A 15,437-nucleotide genomic window follows, 5' to 3' on the forward strand; every position below is an offset into this window, starting at 1 on the left:
TAATAGTATTAACTGATTGCTGGAAGTTGAATGTGAATTAACTGGAGTGGGAAACCCTCCTGGGGCTACTTAAATAAGGTTATTTCATAATTATTTAGTTACTAAATACAGTTTAAGATATTTTTGAGGTTCTGTTTGTCCTTGTGATATATTACTGTGTTAAAAATCATTACTGTTATGAAATAATTTCCTATGGTTAAGCCACAACCTTGATATATAATTAAGTTCATATGCTTTGTTTTTTATTTTTAGATATTAATTTAAAAATTTTAAATTTAATTTCATTTTGTAATTATGTAAGACATTTATTTGGCTTCAGAGTCACAACCATGAAATAAGATACTTTCAGAGAAGTCTAATTTCCAATCTTGTTCCTTCCATCTTGTTAGAAGTAATTTTTATTAGTTTTTGGTTTCCTTCCCCTGATATGCTCCCTTTCTGAAATAAAATCACCATACTCTACATTGTCCTTACCTTGTTTTTTCCCCCTTGGCTATCATCGCTCCGGAGTTGTGTATCTGCAGCCAGATTTTGGATGAATTGGAATTGCCAGCAGGCCAACAGAAAGCAGCTCTGTCATTTCTTCCCATTGTTCCTACAAACTGACTCTCCCATTTTACTCTTCATTGTCCCTAGGTGAAATCTCTGGCCTGGGTGGAAGCCTGAGAGGGCTTTCCCAAGCACTACTAGGTAACAAATGAATAGCATCGTTTTCTGAATATTAGAATGTTTATCTAGTGCGATATAAAAACTCCAATTTTATTTTCAGCTTCTCGCCTCTGTCAGCTCAGACCTACAGAAGATTGGGACCCCTGCCACAGGACAGGTATGCTTCTGCTCACATGTCTAGCTGCTGGTTTGTGCCCCAGAATGGGAAGAATTGGGAAGGCTCTTCTTTGACTGCTATGGTTGTCACGTGGCTCTGGTGCTCTCTGAATATGGTTCTTTCTAAACGCTGATCACCTCACTCTAGCAGTAGCTTTGTGGGTCCTCTGGAGACCATCTCTATCACTTAGGTTCTCTCATCTGAACAGGCTAGAATCCCTCTGTCCCCCAGTGCCTGCAGGCTCCAAAACATTCCCTGGCTCCCGGTGCCTTACAGGGAACCATGGTCTTTGAAATCCTTGAGTCTGGAGCTTTCTTTGGATAGCTAAGTAAAGATGCCCAGAGGCTTGGCTTGTCTGCATTTATGTTTCACATTCTGACTCAAACAACACTCCGGATGCCCCTACAGGATTGCCTTCTAGCCAGGCCAGCCTGTTCTGTTCTATCACACACTGGTTAGAGCCCCAGCCTCACACCTCTGAGATGCTATTCCTTTGCTCAGAGGCCACCCCACCCTTGACTTACTTGGGTTTTGCAAAACCTCTGACCCTCTCATCTACAGAGTCCTCTCTTCATCTGGAGCTTCTGCAGCTGGATGAGCTGTGTTGGGTTCTTTCCTTCACTTTACTCTGAGCATGCCAGGGGCTGTGTCCTTTCCTTTTACCTCCAGGGCTCCAGGAGGGGAAGGTTCACCAGTAATGACTGTGGCTGCTGGTAACAGTAAACACTGCCTGCAGAGAGCTCCATGCGCTCATCCTCACCAATTCCTATTGCAAATGCAGATGATAGAAATCATCACCCCTGCTTTACAGGCGAGGAAACAGGTTCAGAGAGGCTGAGTCACTTGCCCAGGGTGACACAGCTGGTGAGCAGCACAGCAAACATTCCAGGTTTGACTCCCCTCCAGCTCAAGCCCGCTGTTGTTGGGCCACTGGCCGCTAGGGTGCCCCTGCTCACGTGGTAGCAGGTATGTGTGACTGTCGATGATCCCTACCAACTTTCTTTGGGAAACAGGCTCACCGATGGTCACACAGCCTGCTAAGGTGAAGGTAGCTCTGCCCTGTCTCGCGGGCATTTTCCCACACTGGGGTACGGAAGGGGTTTTGCTACCCTTTTTAGTTGTTTTATTTCTTGTTCCAGTGGAGGAGACTCTGTGAGATGCTATAGATTCCTGCTGGGCTATGCCTCCCGGATACCATCCCCCTTCCAACAACAGGCCACAGGGCGCAGCACCATTGAAATTTTAGTCCCAAACCCCAGCCAGGCCTTGAACATATGTTTCACCCTGAAAGGAACAATGGGGCCTCAGGCTTAATTAAGACTGTACAAAAAGCACTTGGCTGGACTGGCCTCATTCTCTGCTTTTGGTTCTTTTTTTGTTCACCCTACCCCCACACTTCTGTTTCTACTCCCTCTGTTTAAGGGATAAAAGGCATCCAAGACCCCCACTCCTCCACTCTCTCTGCTCCTCTTTTCTCATAGTCTGACCTTCTTCCAGGCTTCTGAGCCCTGAAGAAGCCGCCTGGGTTCTGGTGCCAGATTTCCCTAAGCCCCCTGCCAGGTGAGGGAACAGGCAGCCAGAGGAGACCTCTCTGGCTCCCTGCCCTTGCAGGAATCCCCAAGCGGGCATACCCAACCTGGGACCCCCTGCAGAGTTGTGGGCTCAGTCTGACCCAGGCCCACAATCTCATCTGGATTTTAGTGGAAAGTAGCCACGTGGACCCTAAGGGGAATCCCCAGTTCTGAGAGTTCTGTGCCTCCTTAAGCCCGAGTCCCCTGGCCTATGAAGGTTTGTTGAAGGGCCCAACCCAGCACAAGTGCTCAAGGAGTTTTTTGTTGAATGACTTTATGACTTTTTACTTATCTAACAAAGATCTTGTACTGTTTAAATGCTATTGATCTTCACATTAGGCAAAGTGAAAATAAATTTGTGGAAAAATATATGTTATGCGAACATTAAAGAAAAGAAAGAAGGATAAAGTAGACTTCAGAGCAAGCAATGTTACCAGAGACAGAGGGACATTGTATGTAATAAAATAGTTAATCCACCAAGAAGATGGCACCTTGCTCTTGAAGACTATTGCTTCTGAGCTGGCACTTGGAGTGCCTTCAGTAGCCTGTTCTCACATGTTCTCTTAGTCCACCAGCTTCTTGCTGGTGTAGTATGTGAAACACCAGTGGTTTTCAACTGCCGGTCCATGGATGGATGCCAGTCCGCCAGATATAATCTTCACTCAACACCAGGGTTGTTAACTCTTTTGTAGAATGGCAGTTGAAAACAACCAGTGGATCCCATGGTCATGTGCACACTGCTGCACCCACATTGCTGTAAAACAGGACCCCAGGTGTAATGTAATGTTATGTGGGATCCATGCCTGTAGATTAAACACTATAAAATGTGTGGAGCTAGCTTTGGCCCTTCAGGCAGGAAAGGCAAACACATACGTGGGACACATGCCTATCCTTGCCAGAGTGAATGTCTGGCCCTCCCAGAATGTAAGGGGTCCAGTGAAGTCAATTTGCCACCACGTAGCCAGAGGATCTCCCTGAGAATTGGTGCCATATTGAGGGCTATGTGATGGTCTGAGCAGTGGTTCTTGTTTGGAGATTGGGGTTTATTATACAAGTTTATCTTTGTTAGCAAAGTGGAACTCACTGCTATGTATCCTAAGGAGCTTTTAGTTTATGGGAGGCCATTTGGTGCAGGAGCATACCATGTGGTGTTTTAAAAATTGCACACATCAGTGTCCACAGCTTGAGTGCATATTAAATCGCCTGGAATAGACATCCCAGGCTTCACCTCGTAGAGATTCCGATTCAATTGCTTTGGACACCAATAGTTTATGAAAGTTTCCTTTAGTGATTTTAATGTCCAACTAGGTTTGAAAATGACAATATTAGTTGATAGTGAAGTCAAGTAAAGTTTTGATTGGCATTTTTTTCTTACAAAAATATGTTGGTGATATAGTTTCAAAATATCTGTAAATATTATGTGTGTGTGCACAAGTACGTGTATGTGGCTATTAGGGTGTGATGTGAAATGTATTTATGTTTCTTTTTTTGTGTGATAGAGACAAAGAGAGGGACAGATAGGGACAGACAGAAAGGAAGGAAGGGAGAGAGAGGAGAAGCATCAGTTCTTCTTGCGGCACCTTATTTGCTCATTGATTGCTTTCTCATATGTGTCTTGACTGGAGGGCTACAGCAGACCAAGTGACCCCTTGCTCAAGCCACTGACCTTGGGCTCAAGCTGGTGAGACTTGCTCAAACCAAAAGAGCCCGTGCTCAAGCTGACGACCTCGGGGTTTCAAACCTGGGTCTTCTGCGTTTCAGTCTGACACTCTATCCACTGCACCACCACCTAGTCAGGCTGTATTTCTGTTTCAAAGAGTTTGAAAGTCCACTGGTCTAAAGCAATGCTTCTCAAACTTCAGCATGTATAAGAATTACCTGGAGTTTGTTAAAATACGGATTTTGGGCTGCAAACTCAGATTCTAATTGGGTAGGTCTGTGCCAGGGCCTGAGATTCTGCAGTTCCATCAAGCTCCCAGTCATGCCAGTATTGTCAGTTGGTACACAACCATAAGTGAATATTTTTATGGAAGCATCAAAAATAAGCTGACTTGGGAGAAGACAAGATGGCAATGGAGTAGGCAGACGTACCAACTTCCACCTCCCAGAACCAAAGTGCATTACAAACTAATTTTAAGAACCATCATCTGCAAAAACCAACTTTGGACTAAACTAAGAGGACTTTTCAACCAAGGAACACTGAAGAAGGCACACTGAGACTGGTAGGAAAAGCAGAAACGCGGAGAGGGCTGCCCAGCTCCCCGGACCGAATGACAGCCGGGAGAGACCCGCGTGGCAGGAAGTGAGTTTAGCAGAGAGGAGAGGGTCCTGAGTCCCAGAAACAAAGCCCCAGCCTGCAGCCCCAGAGCCTAGAAGAGGCATATGGACAGTATTTAGCTGGAAACAAGACAGGATACTGTTTGTGAGAAAGGGACTGATTTCTCAGATCCAGGATTCTTCTTAAAGGGACCACACAGAACACCTCTCTCACAACCACTCACCCAGGACTCCGGGGGATGAGGATAGAGGAGAGGACTGAAGTAGCAGGAAGAGAGTGTAATCTAGGAGGCACAGGGAGAAACATTTTGAGAGACAGCCACCCTAACCCCTGGGATGAGTCACTCCCCTGGAAACAGCAATACCAGCAAAGGGAAGCAGGACACCAGCCAAGCAAGCTCTCCCAAGGCACTCAGAGCAGAGTCGCTTAGAAGAAGGGAGCTTTCAGTACTACAGTAGTGAGTCTTAGGGTCTGAGCTGCAGCGCCACCACCCACACGGCTGAAGGCTCGCCCGAGGGCAGGCGGTGGCGGGATGCAGAAGCGTGGTTCTGTCGGCAAGGGTGGAAGCTGGCTGGCTACCACTGAGGCCCAGGTGTGAGCTCAGTCTTGCCCGGCTGGGGAGGAGGGGACATGCAAAAGTGGTTAAGCCCAGCTGCAGACCGCCTGCAATTCAGCCTGCGGTGGAAGGGCGGGAGCCCCGGAAGGGGTGGAGAACCGCCCTTGAGCAAGGGGGCAGGAGCACAGCCTTGCCCCACCCCTGGAACTGAGGCTTGTGGCCTGACTTGGGAGCCGGCTCCTCCCACAGGGGTGGAGCCAAAAGCCCAGAACAGGCGGAGTCCCGCTACTGAGTGTGGGCACACAGTCCACCCAGCCTGTGGAGCCAAGGCTTGCAGCCGTCCCACAAGTGGGCTCCTCCTGCAAGAGTGGGGCAAAAGCCTGGAATCAGGAGGAGACCCACAGCTGAGCAAAGGTGCTTACCCCTGCCCTCAGGGCCGGCATAATGCCACCCGCAGGGGCGGGGCGAAGGCCAAGGCCACAGAGGATTGTACACCTGAGCACATGATCACAACCACTCCCATGAAGGAGAGGCAGAAACCACAGCAACAGCCCCAGTGAGAAGGCACCAGCAATGCCCATACCTGAATGCCCTAGGCAGCAACAGCAGAGGAGGTGGTGGACCTGCAGACAGACCACACCTAGGGAACACAGAGGCCACATCCAGTGGACTCTAGTGGCCAAAACCTTCTTTTACACAGACAAAATGAGAAGGCAGAGAAATGCAACACAAATGAATCAAGAGAAATCCCCAGAAAAGGACCTGAATGAGTCAGATATAACCAAATTACCAGAGGCGGAGTTTAAAATAATGATTGTTAGGATGCTCAAAGATATTAGGACAACAATAGATGGTCATTATGAACACCTAAATAAAGAGATAGCAAATATAAAAAAGGACATTGAAATAATAAAAAACGATCAGTCAGAAATGACAAATACAATATCAGAAATGAAGATCACAGTGGGAGGAATTAAAAGCAGGATGGATGAAGCTGAGAATTGAATCAGTGAGTTAGAGGACAAGATAAATAAAGGCACTGAAGTGGAACAGAAAAAAGAAAAGAGACTCAAAAAGTCTGAGGAAACTCTAAGAGAGCTCTGTAACAACATGAAGAGAAATAACATCCACATCATCGGGGTTCCTGAAGAAGAGAAAGAACAAGGGATAGAGACTTTGTTCAAACATATCATAGCTGAAAACTTCCCTCAATTAAGTCAGGAAAACACCTCACAAGTTCAAGAAGCACAGAGAATTCCATTAAAGAGAAACCCAAAGAAATCTACACCAAGACACATCATAATTAAAATACCAAAGCTAAGTGATAAAGAGAAAATATTAAAAGCTGCTAGAGAAAAAAAGACTATCACTTACAAAGGAGCCCCCATAAGGATGACTTCCAACTTCTCAACAGAAACACTTGAGGCCAGAAGGGAGTGGCAAGAAATATTCAAAGTAATGCAGAACAAGAGCCTACAACCAACACTACTTTATCCAGCAAGGCTATCATTTAAAATTGAAGGAGAAATAAAAAGCTTTCCAGACAAAAAAAAAACCAACAACTCAAGAAATTCACTACAAGAATTTGTGCAAAGCTGCAAGAAATGCTAAGGGGCCTGTTGTAAACAGATCAAAGAAGAAAAAGAATATAGCAAAAGAGGAATACAGTTTTAAAGAATAAAATGGAAATAAACAACTACATATCAATAATAACCTTAAATGTAAATGGATTAAAAGATCCAATCAAAAGACATAGGGTAGCTGCGTGGATAAGAAAACAGGACCCATACATATGCTGTCTACAAGAGACACACCTTAAAACAAAAGATGCATATAGATTGAAGATAAAAGGATGGAAAAATTATTTCACGCAAATGGAAATGAAAAAAAGCTAGGGTAGCAATACTTATATCAGAAAAAATGGACTTTAAAACAAAGGCTATAGTAAGAGATAAAGAAGGTCACTACATAATGATAAAGGGAGCAATCCAACAGGAAGATATAACCGTTATAAATATCTACGCACCTAATATAGGAGCACCTAAATATATAAAGCAGACTTTGATGGATTTAAAGGGCGAGATCAACAGCAATACTATAATAGTAGGGGATTTTTATACCCCACTAACATCACTAGATAGATCCTCAAGAAGGAAAATTAACAAAGAAACAGCAGACTTAAAGGACATACTAGATCAACTCGATTTAATAGTTATCTTCAGAACCTTTCACCCTAAAGCAGCAGAATATACATTCTTTTCAAGTGCTCATGGTACATTCTCTAGGATAGACCATATGTTAGGGCACAAAAGCAGTCTCAACAAATTTAAGATTGAAATCATATTGAGCACTTTCTCTGACCACAATGGCATGAAACTAGAAATCAACCATAACAGAAAAACTGAAAAATACTCAAACACTTGGAAACTAAATAGCATGTTATTAAATAACGAATGGGTTAACAGTGAGATCAAAGAAGAAATAAAAAAAATTCCTAGAAATGAATGATAACCAGCATACATCAACTCAGAATTTATGGGACACAGCAAAAGCAGTCATGAGAGGGAAGTTCATAGCATTACAAGCATACCTTAAGAAGCTAGAGAAAGCTCAAGTAAACAACTTGACCCTGCATCTAAAAGAACTAGAAAAAGAACAGCAAGTAAAGCCAAGAGCTAGTAGAAGGTAGGAAATAATAAAGATCAGAGCAGAAATAAATGACATAGAGGCTAAAGAAACAATACAGAGTATCAATGAAACCAGGAGCTGGTTCTTTGAAAAGGTAAAAAAGATCGATGAACTTTTAACCAGACTCACCAAGAAAAAAAGAGAGAGGACTCAAATAAATAAAATTAGAAATGAGAGTGGAGAAATAACAACTGACACAACAGAAATACAAAATATTGTAAGAAAATACTATAAAGAACTGTACGCCAAAAAAACTAGACAACCTAGATGAAACAGACAAATTCTTTGAAACATATAATCTTCCAAAAATCAATCTGAAAGAATCAGAAAACCTAAACAGACCAATTACAACAAATGAGATCAAAACAGTTATCCAAAAACTCCCAAAAAAGAAAAGTCCTGGGCCTGATGGCTTCACAAGTGAATTCTACCAAAGATTCAAAGAAGAACTAACTCCTATCCTTCTTAAGCTATTTCAAAAAATTCAAGAGGAAGAAAGACTTCCAAGCTCCTTTTATAAGGCAAGCATAATTCTGATTCCAAAACCAGGCAAAGACAACACAAAGAAAGAAAATTATAGGCCAATATCTCTGATGAATATAGATGCTAAAATCCTCAACAAAATATTAGCAAACCGGATCCAGCAATATATAAAAAAAATCATACACCATGATTAAATGGGATTTATTCTTGGGAGGCAAGGCTGGTACAATAGTCGCAAATCAATCAATGTGATTCATCACATAAGCAAAAGGAAGGAGAAAAACCACATGATAATTTCAATAGATGCAGAAAAAGCATTTGATAAAATCCAGCACCCATTCATGATCAAAACTCTCAGCAAGGTTGGAATACAGGGAACATACCTCAACATGATAAAGGCCATCTATGACAAACCCACAACCAACATCATACTCAATGGGCAAAAATTAAAAGCAATCCCCTTAAGATCAGGAACAAGGCCGGGGTGCCCCCTTTCACCACTCTTATTCAACATAGTTCTGGAAGTCCTAGCCACAGCAATCAGACAAGAAAAAGAAATAAAAGGCATCCAAATTGGAAAAGAAGAAGTAAAACTATCATTATTTGCAGATGATATGATATTGTATATAGAAAACCTTAAAGTCGGCCCTGGCCGGTTGTCTCAGTAGCAGAGCGTTGGCCTGGCGTGCAGGAGTCCTGGGTTCAATTCCCGGCCAGGACACACAGGAGAAGCGCCCATCTGCTTCTCCACCCCTCCCCCTCTCCTTCCTCTCTGACTCTCTCTCCTCCTCCCACAGCCAAGGCTCCATTGGAGCAAAGATGGCCTGGGCACTGGGGATGGCTCCGTGGCCTCTGCCTCAGGCGCTAGAATGGCTCTGGTCGCAACAGAGTGACGCCCTGGATGGGTAGAGCATCACCCCCTGGTGGGCGTGCTGGGTGGATCCTGGTCGGGCGCATGCGGGTGTCTGTCTGACTGTCTCCCCATTTCCAGCTTCAGAAAAGTACAAAAAAAAAATAAAGAAAAGAAAACCTTAAAGTCTCAGTCAAAAAACTACTGGACCTGATAAATGAATTCAGCAAGGTGGCAGGATATAAAATTAATACTCAGAAATCCGAGACATTTTTATACACTAACAATGAACTGTCAGAAAGAGAAATTAAGGAAGCAATCCCCTTCACTGTTGCAACAAAAAAAATAAAGTATCTAGGAATAAATTTAACCAAGGAGATTAAAGACTTGTACTCAGAAAATTAAAAAACATTGATAAAAGAAATCAGGGAAGATACAAACAAGTGGAAGCATATACTATGCTCATGGTTAGGAAGAATAAACATCATTAAAATGTCTATATTACCCAAAACAATTTATAAATTCAATGCAATACCAATTAAAATACCAATGACTTACTTCAAAGATATAGAACACATATTCCAAAAATTTAAATGGAACCAAAAGAGAACACGAATAGCCTTAGCAATCTTGAAAAGGAAGAATAATGTGGGAGGTATCACACTTCCGGATATCAAGTTATACTACAAGGCCATTGTACTCAAAACAGCCTGGTACTGGCATAAGAACAGACATATAGATCAATGGAACAGAACCGAGAACCCAGAAATAAACCCACACTTTTATGGACAACTGATATTTGACAAAGGAGGTAAGAGCATACATTGGAGTAAAGACAGCCTCTTCAACAAATGGTGTTGGGAAAATTGGACAGCTACCTGCAAAAAAATAAAACTAGACCATCAACTTACACCATTCACAAAAATAAACTCAAAATGGATAAAAGACTTAAATGTAAGCCATAAAACCATAAGCATCTTAGAAGAAAACATAGGCAGTAAGCTCTCTGACATCTCTCGCAGCAATATATTTGCCAATTTATCTCCATGGGCAAGTGAAATAAAAGAGAGGATAAACAAATGGGACTATATCAAACTAAAAAAGCTTCTGCACAGCTAAAGACAATAAGAACAGAATAAAAGGCAAACTACACAATGGGAGAATATATTTGACAATGCGTCTAATAAGGGGTTAATAACCAAAATTTATAAAGAACTTGTAAAACTCAATATCAGGAAGACAAAGAATCCAATCCAAAATTGGGCAAAAGAAATGAATAGACACTTCTCCAAAGAGGACATACAGATGGCCAGTAGGCATATGAAAAAATGCTCAACATCACTAATCATTAGAGAAATGCAAATTAAAACCACAATGAGATATCATCTCACACCAGTCAGAATGGTGCTCATCAACAAAACAACACAGAATAAGTGCTGGCGAGTATGTGGAGAAAAGGGAACCCTCCTGCACTGCTGGTGGGAATGCACACTGGTGCAGCCACTTTGGAAAACAGTATAGAGATTCTTCAAAAAATTAAAAATTGAACTGCTTTTTGACCCAGCTATCCCACTTTTAGGAATATATGCCAAGAACACCATAGCACTGTTTGAAAAGAAGAAATGTACCCCCATGTTTATGGCAGCATTGTTCACAATAGTGAAGATCTGGAAACAGCCCAAGTTTCTGTCAGTGGACGAGTGGATTAAAAAACTTTGGTACATATATACTCAGCCATGAGAAATGATGACATCGGATCATTTACAACATGGATGGACCTTGATAACATTATACTGAGTGAAATAAGTAAATCAGAAATAACTAAGAACTATATGATTCCATACATAGATGGGATATAAAAATGAGACTCAGAGACATGGACAAGCATGTGGGGGTTACATGGTGGGGGTAGGAGAGGGAGGGGGAGGGGAGGGGAGGGTTACAAAGAAAACCAGTTAGAAGGTGACGGAAGACGATTGGACTTTGGGTGATGGGAATGCAGCATAATCAAATGTCAAAATAACCTAGAGATGTTTTCTCTGAACATATGTACCCTGATTTATCAATGTCACCTCATTAAAATTAATTTAAAAAAATAATAAAAAGTAAAAACAAGCAAAAAAAAAAAAAAAGATAAGCTGACTTACTCCCATGCTGTCCTCTTAGCAGCTTTGCTCTAGAGCGCTTGTCCTGTGCACAGCAAGAGCTACTTTTTAGTGTGTATGTTTATTTATAGTAGCTTAGAGTGATGGGGAGACTAAAGGATCCCAAGTCCCCTGTCTACACTCTGGCATTTTGTTGTGATTGTAGAGAAACTGTCTAGGTCAGGCCTCAGTGGGAAAAGGGTATGATCTATTTGAAGGGGGTTCTCCCCTTATGCTATCATAATCGTGTTAGTCAGCCTGGACTGTTATAACAAAATACCACAGACTGGATGGCTTAAACCACAGACATTTATTTCTCACAGTTCTGAAGGATGAGAAGTTCAAGATCAAGGTGCCAATCAATTCTGGCCCCGGTGCGAGCTCCCTTTCTGGTTTATAGATAGCTATCTTCTTGTTGTGTCTTCACATGGTTGACAGAGGAAGCTCTGGTGTCTCTTCCTTGCTTTAAAAAGGCATTATTCTCAGTATGGGGGCCCCACCTTCATGACCTCACCTCAACCTGATTGTCTCCCAAAGGCCCCACCTCTTCACTGATAGGAGCTTCTATCAATCATTACTGTCCTCCATCACCTATCCATGGATGAAGGTGACTACACTTGTCTGTGTGGCTCCTTCACATCCAGCAACCTTTTCTGAGAGATAAGAATCCTTCCATCACACCCAATCCACAATAGTTCCAGGGATCTCTGCAACGCTACCTAAGGCCCCTCTTGACTGGACTCACTATCTGGCCATTGCCTCTCTGGGTGTCATGCCCATCTTTGAGTTGTGGAACATGGCACCCATGTGTCCATCATTTCCTTCTCTTCCAGTGTTTCTCTGAAGAGGCACCAGACACACTCTCCTTAGTGAACAGACCTCTAGAGGTATCGAAGTTCTGCTTTTTTTGCACACCATTCTCTGAGTAGCGAACACCTCAGATTATGTTTGTGTGGGAGAATAAGGGAGGAGGAAACCACCAGGAGAAAAGCAAATGGATACATTTAAAATTACATTGTCATCATTATTATCATTGTTATAGGACAATATATATATTTAAAAGCAAAATCATTTGTTTTTATCCACAAATGTGGAGCAGGAGCCAGAACACCTGTCAGCTGGTTAACAGGTAAGTAACTTTGTAATGACCAGAAAGGCCAAAAGCACAGTTGGAGCATCCGCTGGGGTCAGTCTAATGCTGATAGCATTGCATGGGAGGAACACACAGCAAAGTGGCAGCAGACATGAGGGAAATGGGGCAGCTGTTTGGTGGGCGCGAAGAGCCTAGAAGGGAGGGGGTGGAGCAGGAATTCTGTGTTCCTTTGAATCCTGGCTCTGCCACTGACCTCAGGCTGGTCATGGGTGTATCTCTGAGTCTCAGTTTCTTCATCCACAAAAAAGAGAACAATAACATCTATCCTTAATTAATAATCCAAAAAACAATGACATGGTCTCTGGAAAAGCACTTTGGAAGTGGCAAGGACTGCACACATAGGAGTTATTATTATTACATGGAACAATCAGAGCTGAAGTTTGTGCTGTTCGCATTAAAGTCTAGGGATGTAGGGGGGAGATTTAGATTGGATGGGAAGGGCTTTGCATACATAGACAAGCCCAAGAAAAATGGGACCTTAGGTGCTACACTTTTGTCCTTTCAGGGACAGTGAAGAGAGCGGGTGGGTGGAGCTGAGGGGGAGAGTTGGTAAGAGTGCTGGGGCCAGAATTGGAAGATCGTCAAAGCCTGTCAGTGGGTTGGGTCTTATTGGAACAGACAGTAGGGAGCCATTGCAGGCTCTCGAGCAGGGGAAAGCCTGAAAGAAGTGGGGAGATAGGAACAGTAATTCACAACCTTCTAAAGCTGTTTTAATTATTAATGATAGGCCCTTTTCAAGTCCAGTCACACACCACTATCTCCTGAAGCTGTTCTTGACCTTCTTCGTAAGGACATACTTCAGTCTTTGGGCTCTCGTGGTTATCTCCAGCTGGACTGTCTCTTTGGCAACCGTTGTACCAGCTCAAACCTTTTCGGAAACATGCCTTATTTCCTCCCTGGTTCCCTAATCCCACAGAGGTGGTGAGCCACATTTATGGGGCTCTGTTCAGGGAAGGCAGCAGTTTTCAACCGTGACTGCTCTTTAGAATCACCTGAAAATTGTTTTTCGAAATGTCTCCATGCCCAGGTTATAGCCCAGATTAACGGCATAGTCACCTCTTGGGTGGAACTCAGCCACCAGGATTGGTTTTTAAGTGTCCCAGGGAATTTCAATGTGCAGTCAGCTAAGAGCTCTACAGACCACCTCTGACAACAGGCCTGCCTGCCTGGGGGTTCCTGCTTCCATGTAGGCACTGTGCATACCTGGAAGGTACCAGAGTGCAGGAAGAAAGCACTAGAATTTCAGTTTATATTTATTTGAAATCCCGTTCTTTTTTAATGTACGTACTTTAAAATCAACTTAATGTGATGCAGCCATAGTAATGACGATAGTAGTTAGCAGCCCTGGGGCACTTACTGTGGCCAGGCTCTTTTCTAAACACTTTGCACAAAGTAGTGCTTAGTGCTTCACAAAAAACCTGATTAAAAAGAAAAACCTGGCCCTGGCCGGTTGGCTCAGTGGTAGAGCGTCGGCCCGGCATGTGGAAGCCCTGGGTTCGATTCCTGGTCAGAGCACACAGGAGAAGCACCCATCTGCTTCTCCACCCTTCCCCCTCTCCTTCCTCTCTATCTCTTTCTTCCCCCCCTGCAGCCAAGGCTCCATTGGAGCAAAGTTGGCCCAGGTGCTGAAGATGGCTCCATGGCCTCCACCTCAGGCGCTAGAATGGCTCCGGCTACAGCAGAACAACTCCCCAGAAGGGCAAAGCATCGCCACCTGGTGGGCATGCTGGGTGGATCCTGGTCGGGCACATGAGGGAGTCTGACTGCCTCTCTGCTTCTAACTTCAGAAAGATAGAAAAAAAAAAGCTTGAGGAATGGGTACTGTTGTCATTTCCATTGTACATATGAAAAAACTGAGACCAGAGAGGTTGAATAATGGGCCCAACACCATACCACTAGAGAGCAGCTATCCCAAGGTTCAAGCCTAGGCTGACTCTAGCAGCCCCCTTTCATTCACAATGCCAATCTTCTCTCACAGTACAGATGTATAACTTATAAATAAATAAATAATACACAAATAAGTTACAGATGTCAGGAGGACGTGCTCAACGTTTTTTGTAGAAAAGTTTTCATAATCAAATAATTAAACCATAGTTGCAAACGTTGAGTCCTTGAGTGTCTAAGTTGCACTCTTTTTTCTGTTCTCTCCACCTAGGACCTAGCAGGCATCTGAGTCCTAATATATGCTCAATAAATATCTGCCTACTCCCAGAAATATCCACTAATTGATGCATATATACAATGGAATATTACTCAGCCATAAAAATGGAATTTTACAATTTATGGCAACATGGATGGACCTAGAGGGTATTATTCTAAGTGGAATAAGTCAGATAGAGAAAGACAAATGCCACATGATTTCACTTATATGTGGAATCTAAAAAACAAAATAAATTCAAACAAACTCCTAGATACAAAGAACAAATCAATGATTGCCAAGTGGGAGGGAGGACTGGGTAAGAAAGATGAAGGGATTAGGAAGTACAAATTGAGACCCCAGCCAGGTAACTTGGTTGTTTGGAGTGTTGTCCCTGATATGCCAAGGTTGCTGGTTCAATCCCCAGTCAGGGCATATACAAGAATCACCAAGCCCTGGCCGGTTGGCTCAGCGGTAGAGCGTCGGCCTAGCGTGCGGAGGACCCGGGTTCGATTCCCGGCCAGGGCACACAGGAGAAGCGCCCATTTGCTTCTCCACCCCTCCGCCGCGCTTTCCTCTCTGTCTCTCTTCCCCTCCCGCAGCCAAGGCTCCATTGGAGCAAAGATGGCCCGGGCGCTGGGGATGGCTCCTTGGCCTCTGCCCCAGGCGCTAGAGTGGCTCTGGTCGCAACATGGCGACGCCCAGGATGGGCAGAGCATCGCCCCCTGGTGGGCAGAGCGTCGCCCCATGG

Source organism: Saccopteryx leptura, chromosome 9, assembly GCF_036850995.1.
Source record: "Saccopteryx leptura isolate mSacLep1 chromosome 9, mSacLep1_pri_phased_curated, whole genome shotgun sequence".
In the NCBI taxonomy this organism is placed as follows: domain Eukaryota; kingdom Metazoa; phylum Chordata; class Mammalia; order Chiroptera; family Emballonuridae; genus Saccopteryx; species Saccopteryx leptura.